Source organism: Hylaeus volcanicus, chromosome 4 (assembly GCF_026283585.1).
Source record: "Hylaeus volcanicus isolate JK05 chromosome 4, UHH_iyHylVolc1.0_haploid, whole genome shotgun sequence".
Lineage (NCBI taxonomy): Eukaryota > Metazoa > Arthropoda > Insecta > Hymenoptera > Colletidae > Hylaeus > Hylaeus volcanicus.
The window spans coordinates 13,860,581-13,870,184 of NC_071979.1; positions in this window are offsets into that span (position 1 = coordinate 13,860,581).

Sequence of the window (9,604 nt, forward strand, 5' to 3'; positions counted from 1 at the left end):
CGGCCGCGCTTGTACGCGAACAAGTGACTCGACGTGCATCGAAGGACATTGACGCTGCCGCCTAGCGCGTAGCCTTCGCTACCGCGGCCGCTCGAACGGTCTACGCGCGCTCTGATTGGTCGGGGTTTTCGCTTAATATCTCCTTAACGAAGCCCCATCCGACATTTTTGCAAAGGAAATTGTTGTTCAGAATCGTCTCAGCTACCCCCCATTTCCGGCTGCTCCTCGACTTTTGGGACACCCTGTATAATACATATAATATAAAAATGATATAAAGTCATTCACTATGCAAATTATCTTTGTAAAAATCGTTTCTACCTGAAATTAGTGGGGGAAGGATAAACATTAATCGTTCAACAGTCGATTCGAGCCCGCGTTGAACCCATCGAGACAAGAATTTGCGAAACATTAATACTACAGCAAAATAATATTCACGAGCATTGTTTAAACAAGAAGTGTTGATAATAATTTATGTAACTATTGTCAGAAATTAATTCTTAATTATTACAACCAACAGATAAGAACATAGAAAAATTTCTCACGATTAATGTCTTCTATGAATACTTATTGTGAACCGTGATTGTTATTAATATTTAAGCGGATATTAAATATTATTGTATACATTATAAATGTTTGATTACCCATATACCAACGCGAATTTTTGGTAACTTTATAATAACAAGAATTTTCAATTTTTCTATTAAATCGATAGTTTCTTGTTGTTGTAACGTAATTGATTAAATCGAGCAAAAATGTTTTAATGGAAACAGTTAATGTGAATGGGTGAGCCGAGCTATTGATGAGGGGGCGCCAAATGGCGCACAGTGGTTTTGAAATCCCAAAAAAGTCAAATTGTATAAGGATAGTGCTATATTTCTGAATAAAGAAACTATTAAAAAAATCAAATTATATGACCCACAAAAGTCTTAAAACTTTAGGGTAGTTTTGAACATATTCAAATTAGTACATATCGGAAACTTTAAGTTTAGGGGGTGATTTGAAATTATCTATATTATAGAGGAGCCCCCCTCCTCCCAATATGATAGGGGGCACAAATTCATTGAAATGCACCCGGGCGCCAAATTTCCTCGTTATGGCTCTGTGGGTGTGATTATACATTTTTCGCTCCGAAACATAGCGACTTGATAATTGTGTTCGACCTTTATTTAAAGTGTGTTATTGTTAAGTCAATATTTGCACTAATCCATTCGTCAGTTTTACAATATAACGATTAGACTGCGGATCTTTATGCAAAATAAAATCTTCCCGAACGTGCCTACAAAAATTAAACCTAAATAGGAATTTATTTTATTCTGCAAATGTTATAACATGAACTTTACTTTCAATCGTTTTTATATTCTTGCACACTCAAATTTCTTAGAAATGCATAAAGATCCGCAGTCTAATAATGATATAGACCTTTCCGTTACTTAGTTTTACTTTGCGTTATCATAACACAACTCTGTATAATACATTTAAATTACATTCTAATCTAATGGATGCCTGCTGATGTAACTATGTTTTCTAGCTCGGGTACCTCGGGGTTGCTAAACCCGTACTGTAATTGCTAATACTGGTTTTAGTACCAATGGCGTCATCGGTGGGAAAACGCTCAAGTTCGTAGTGAAAATAGTTCCCACTGTCGTTGATAGATGGCACAAGTAACTAAACTAAAGAGTTGTAGCGATTTCGCTACGTTAACGTGGTCCACGTTGCCGACTTTCAAAAGAAATCTTTTAGAGGATGCGAATTTATATTAATAGTTATATTGTTAAGACATACAATTTACGTGTCTACTCTTTTATTTATATATCGCACTATCTAAAATATTTACAGGACTACCACTAGAAAACTATACAAAAACAATAAACTTTTAATATTAAACAGTTTTTCTTTTCACGCGACTGTTTTTCCAAAAACCTTAGGTTTTTTCTCAACTGACTTTCTTCTTAACTTTTTAAGAAAGGGAAAAGTTGGGAAAGAGATAGAGCTGGAAACTTCCTCTCTGTTTTCCCGCCTTCCGGTGGAAAACACAAGAAATATCTTACAGAAATAGTGAGAACAATTTTTACTATAAACTTGGACGTTTTCCCACCGATAGCGCTACTATTTTCATTCCATATAAGATTTAAAATTAAAGAAGACTAATTGGAGACATATTCACCTAAGATTAACTATTAAATATATATGTTATTATCAGTACAATCCAATACTTTCTTTTTTTAATACCTGCTGGTCTTGATATCTTGACCTGCGTGCCTAGATACAACACCGATGTAAGTTTCTGTTTACACGAGTAATCAGTATGATGTAGGAAATACATTCGACCTGTGTATAGAATTTTATTTGTTCCATGAACTACAAGGAATGAAAAATCATCCTATAAATTATTTATGTTTGTTATGTACTAAACATTGTCTCGGACTACATTTCCGCTCAATTATTTATTAAAGGTTGCATCGATAAACACTATGATTTACAGTATTATTACTTTTTTTAAGTACGTATTTAATGTCGTTTGCGTGAATTATAAATAACGTCACGAATTTTTTTCAATATGACACAAACAATTTACACAGATCTTCTACTGCGTCGTTGGTTAATTAAAATTGATTACATAGACATTGTATAATCGATTTCTAATGCAATCAAAGAGTTAAGAAAGATAGACAGTTAAACAAATATTTAGAAATCGGTTTGTTTTTCTTTATTTATTGTGTTGTTAACTATTCAAATTTAAACGAGAATTAAATATTAAAAATACTCGGTATCGTTCGATAATAACTACAAAAATTACACCAACTACATGATCTATATATCTAATAGAAATGCACATTTTCCTGCGTTCTGTTAGAACAAATTTCGCTGAAGAAACTTTGATAAGTTTGAAGTCAAAGCTGTTATTTGTTTATCTTGCAATGAATGGTGATATTCGCATCGAAACCGAAACACTAACAGTTTAATGATGTTTCTTGTTACGAAATATTAAGGTTGCTATTGCAGTTAAAGACCGTCGCGGTATCATCTTCCTCGATTACGTTTAACTGTTTAATGAGCATGCTACAGTTTCCATGATTGTTAAAGTCACGTTGCATAAGTCGGCTAGGCATAATCTTGTCGAGAATTTTAATGTACTCTACCAAAGACAGACATTCCATCGGATGTTAAGTTGATGACGTCATCGAATTTATGAGTTTCCCTTAAACGAGCATTATTTACCGCAAGAAAATAGTGAATATTCAATAATACTAAGTAAACTATTTTATGTACATCTATCGCATAGAGGACGGTAACTTCGCTAGGCAGAAAATTCAAGTTACAGTAGTAGAATGTGTATTAGCTTCCCTTAATAATTATTATTTAATAATAATTAATAATTATAATTTAGGTCGACTATAAAGTTGTTGTGGAAATTACGCTTTCCATATAATACTTTTAGTATTACTTGTCTGTATATTCACAATTTTATATGATATATCAATATTTATTTATATATGTAAAAATTATGTAATATATGTCTATTATATTAGTAGCACATTATATATCGATTTTCATTGGATCGAGATAATTTTTATTTTATTTTGTAGGTAATTATCTGTACTTTATCTACACACTATCTACACAAAAAATTGCCTTGCTAAATTAATACTGAAAATCAAAAGATTTTCAATGAAACAAGTAACAACCTTGCAATAATATGCGTCGATTTACAGAGTGTCCCAAAAATGTTGGAGGTCCTTGAAAGGGGTGGATCGGGAGGTGATTGGTCGGGGTCTTCTCTTTTCTCCGACAACATTTTCGATAAGGTAAAAGTTGTTTCAAATCATCCCTCGAGACACCCCTTTCAAGGCCCTCCAACATTTTTGGGACACCTTGTATATGAAAAAAAAGAATGTCAAAGATAATTCAAGTTTACGAGTCGAAAGATTTAAAATGAATTAATGTCTGTTTTGCAAAGTTTTGATTTTCATTTCGCGTACCGTTTCAGTTTCGATTAGTCCGGTTTGCGAGAAATAATTTAACAGAGTGATAGCTTCTGAATCGTTTATTCATGGTTGCGATTCATTAGAGAAGAATTGATCTACCCACGAGTAGTAGAGGTTAAATATCTACGCAGTTGCGACACAACGTCTGGACTGAATGTCACAAGGACGTGTTGCGTTTACATTGATAACGTACATAACGTGGATCGCGCAATGCCTCTGTCCTTTGACTTTCGGAAGGTTATCAGTCGCGTGGTCTTTCATCGGAAAACGTCAAAATATTGTACGATAAATGCATCAATATCGGAAACATTTCTGAAAAATCACTTATGATTTCTATTACTTGGCTTTCATCGTTACAGATGTTTTCAGTTTCGCGAATATTTTTAGCATGTTTAAAATAAACGCTTTTTCGATATCCAATCAATTCCACGAATTTTATTTCGCGATTGCCAATTTATTTGCTCGCGTACAATTCATTAACGAAATACTGCTTTTCAGTAGGAGAATATTATTTGCTATTATGTGGTTGCAATATGCAATCATTGAACTAATATCGTTTAGTAATTGTAGCTAATAATTCTGATAATTATATAGCCTATACTTTCCACCGAAGCATTAAAAATAACTGAATAAAATTTCATTCGGATTGAAGAAGAGTAGTAGGAGTTATAGGAAAATCACAAACGTATGGTTTTTAACCCTTTCGGTACGAGCGCCGGATATATTCATCCATCTAATAACATTATATTGTATTACTTATATAATTACATGCGCATTTATATACGTAGTATAAGACCCCGACCAATCACCTCCCGATCCACCCCTTTCAAGGACCTACGTATATATATATATATATATATATATGTATATGTAGCTTTATAGTATATATCTATATATATAAATCTGAGTGTTATCTTCAATCATTTTGTAATATAAATTAATAATAAAATATAGGTTCTTACTCACTGAGGAAATTGGCAGTGAACTGCAACAATTTTATAATTTGTTAACACGTTCGTCGCAGTAGTTGTTTTTCTACCGACTTTGATTCATGTTTGGCGAAATAGGTCAAACACGCCCCTACTTGACTTTCATACGTACATTTTCATATCTGACGGTATAGTACCACAGCAAATAAGCCTGTTGTCGACGTTCATGTCCGGGAATATTAGAAAATAAGGCCATAGACTTTTTTCTAAGTTCTACTTCAAACGCAGATATCATCTCAACGCAAGGTTGAATGAAACCTTCTACTTATCATGGACGAAGATTTAATATGCCGCATGTATCGTATCTTGGCATTGATAGTGGCATAATTCGACAAATTAAATCCTCTGGATAATCATTAGCAAGTTCACATTTTTTTCTTTCATTTACGTCATGAAACACTCTACGGGTTTATTAGCAACTAGTTGCGCCCCGCGGTTTCACCAGCGTGGAATACTATTGTATGTAGTTAGGTATGTAACTTTGTAATAGCTAATTGCATTTAATTGGATGTAATGTAGAGATAGATTTTTAAATGTAAATGTTCACGGCGAATTCTGTCGTGTGACGAATGATGTATAATTCATTTCTCTGTTAATTATTTTCATCTTTCATTATTTCGTGATTCTTTTTTATAAAAATTAATATATTACATCTAATAAGTGCCCTTAAAATTCATCTTATAATTTTCAATTCATTTTTAACATAAAAAACGTTATTATGGTTTAAATATAAAAGCTAAGTACACCAAAGCTAAGTGTCGTTGACGTTTTTTAGATCTGTTGATAAGTAATCTTTTGTTATTACCTTATTTTTACGTATACCCAACCATTTGGTCAGCGTACGCCGATAAAGTAACCGACCACCGCTTTTCTCTCGACTTGATTTTCAAATTTTGAGATTTCAAACTGAAAACTTGTATTTTTGTCAAAATAAAACACAGCTCATGTTATACCCTACATAGAAACAAACAAACAAACTTTACCTCTTTATAATATTATTATAAAAGTATAGATATGCACATTGCTGTAGGTATTAACAATACACATACATTTACATAGATTATACAGGGTGGAGCATTTTAAACAGGTCACCTAAATAACTCGTTTGTTTTTGAAGATAGAAGAAAATGCATTAGACTAAACTTACTTGGTATCAGGGGGTTACCCCATAACCTGGTATTAACAATTTCTCTGTAGATGGAGACGTCGAGGAGATATGAAGATCAATTCTGTTTTTTCAAATTGAATCGTATAGTTTCTTACTTACAATCTGGTAGAGTGTTTCAAGATGAATACAATGACCTACTATGAATCCAAAGTCAACTGCAATAGAAAATAAATTGTCTCAGAGTACTTTTCGAATACTTTGACGTCTATTTGCTTACCGCCACTACAAGTGTTCATAATAGCGACCATGAACATGGATATATAGTCTAAATCGTTGCAATACTGATGACACTGCCTGGCAAATTTCATTTGTATCTATTACAGACCAAGTTCACCTTATACGTTCTTATGCATGTCAAGTTTGGTAGTTGGTTTTTGCGTAATATTACGAAGCTGCACTCTAGACGCTAGTCGAATTACCAATAATGTTTGAGGATACAGATAAGCGTACAATGTGACTGAATGTTTGTTTATCTTTTGTGACCCGTGTCACGTGATACACACACGTGAAACACAAGTATTTGAAAAGTACTCTGAGACAATTTATTTTGTATTGACCTTTATACTAGGTCACTGCATTCGTCTTGAAACACTCTACCAGACTGTAATTAAGAAACCATACGATTCAATTTGAAAAAAACAGAATTGATCTTCATATCTCCTCGACGTCTCCACCTACAGAAAAATTGGTAATACCAGATTATGAGCCCTCCGATACCAAGTAAGTTTGGTCTAATGCATTTTCTTCTATCTTCAAACACAACTGAGTTATTTAGGTGACCTGTTTAAAATGCCCCACCCTGTATAATCATTCAGAAAATAGCTAGAGGACAGTCTAACTAATTTCTAATAAATATACATTCGTAAATATAAGCTGTAAAGAATTCATTGAAGAAACCTCTTTTGTATGAGAAAACGTGGAGAGACATTAATAGACGTGAAAGTTTCAGTCACGTTGAGCGACAGCTGACTATTAGTTATCACGAAAGGTTATTAAAGTGTCCGATAATGATGCTAATTAAAATTACTTATGTCTGTATTTGAATTGTTATACGCGCGTCCACGCTGCGCAGACATTTTGTAAATATGTCGCGATTTATAATGTTTGCGTAAGCGTAAGATTTTTCATGAGATCGTCAGACGATTTCTAATGACACCGTCTGCGTTTACAATAATAATTCATCTCGACTCGTTTAACACGTTGTTCGCTACGTCATCCAAACATAGATGACGAGACTTTTCATTAATGAACAGAAAAAATTAATTCCGAAGGTGCGGCGTTATTAATCTGAATATAAATCGTGAATTTAACGAGGCTAAAAAATTAAGTACTACGACAAATGTAGATTATTTAATATTCAATTGTCTCGAGTGAAAATATTAATTTTGTAGAAATATTCGCGAGTTTTTTTAGTCTGGCAGGCAACGTGTTACTACGACGTATCATGGTACGACGAATATGCACTCTCATCGCGTCGACAGGGAAACTAAAAATTGCTGGCATTCTACAATATTTTACAATCGTGTCTATGTGTTCGTTAGGTAACGTATTAAAAAATGATTGAACGGTTGTAATTTTGATGTTAGACGTATACTTATTTTAAGCATAAATACAAGTGTCCAGCTCTTTATCCTGACCAGGATATATACGCTTGAGCTGTGATTCTACATCTCCGAGACCGTGAATTCTATAAATAGTATTTGTAATTACACATATTTATTGTTTGTTACGTACTGTCGAGTTTGCAGCGTCCATCCTTTTAATCCATTCAAAACACCGTAACAAATAAACACAGTGTGTTCCACACTCATGATATCTTTGTTATTTCAAACGATGCGCGAAAACGTTTCGCACAGACGTTGTTAGGTTACCAAATACATAATTTGGTCGCATGCATAGCCGCTTTTGAAAAAATAGTAAAAAAGAAGAAAGAGAAAGGCAATGAGATTGAGGCAGATGGAAGAGTAGAGGTAGACGAGATAGACTAACCGTAACCGTAATCTAAGGTAACCAAAGATTCTAGATTATAAGATTACTAGATAAGGAAAAGGGGATATAATGTAAGGGAAGGGGACAAATGTAAAAACCCATAAAGGTATACATGGCAATAAAATAAACTACTACTACTGCATAATTTGGTACGAATGATTTCTCTACTGGTAGATGCATACAGGATAACTAGACGATAATTTTGTTTTTTTTAAATGGTACGATCAATTGTTTGTGGTAGATTTCGATAGAGTATAGCATATTCTGAATACAAAAGTAGGAGACTAAAAGTTGTACGTCTTGATAAGACATGAAGTTGTTGCCAAATACAGGGTGTCCCAGAACTCCTGTAAGAACCGAAAATGGGAGCTAGCTGAAACGATTCTGAACAACAATTTCCTTTGCAAAAATGTCGGTGGGAGCTTCATTTTTTAATTATTAACGAAAAACAGCTCAGCACGCAAGCCAGATCGCGACGCGCTAAGTCGGGCGCTGTGATTGGTTGTTGTTTTTCGTTAATAATTAAAAAATGAAGCCCCACCGACATTTTTCCAAAGGAAATTGTTATTCAGAATCGTCTCAGCTACCTCCCATTTTCGGTTCTTATAGGAGTTCTGTGACACCCTGTATATTATTCTCAAGAAACGAATATTTTTCAAAGATCACTTTTCTTCAAGTTACTTCTACATATATGCTATTTGACAAAATATGCTTTATTTTGACCGAGAAAGTGAAAAATAATTTTTTTACACAATTTTAGATTTTTACCAAAATCTACGGATATATTTTTAAATGACGTTAAATACGCATAAATATCATTTATGAAAATTTTTACTGTAAATATTTTACTTATACAAGAATTAATTCTAAAAATAATATAAAAAAATACATAACCCTCTTGCGTGTTCTTAAAAAAACCATTCTTTGATTTAAAGAAAATTGGGGTTTTACTTTAGAGAAAAAGTTTCTATATGTTTTTCCTAGGGTTCCACAAGATCTGCAACCAAAAAAAGTTTCAATTAAAAATGTTCTTTATTAAGAGAGCTACGAAGTTTTGAAGATTAGGTGAATTTTTAGATATTTCTTTGCCAAAAAGGACTAAAAAGTTGACTCTCTCGATGGTTTCATATTTTTTAAAAATTCGTCAACTAAAACCACGCAATTTTCCGTTTTGATAATTGAAATCCGTTTACCCAGTCAAGAATTATGATTTTTTTCAAATTTTAGTTGAGAATTCTGGCCAAAATTCGGCGCACAATAACAAGATACGTATTTATATTGCACAGTAACATGAATTCGATAACAAATAGAACACAACTGATTAGATAAAAGTTAGCTACTGTTTTATGTGTTCAACAGAGGCGAAACAGTGCTCCGATGCATATTATAATTGTTAAAAGTTTGACAAACGATCTATTAATAATGCATTATTGATAACTGATATCGTAGACACACGATCTCCGCTCTTAAAC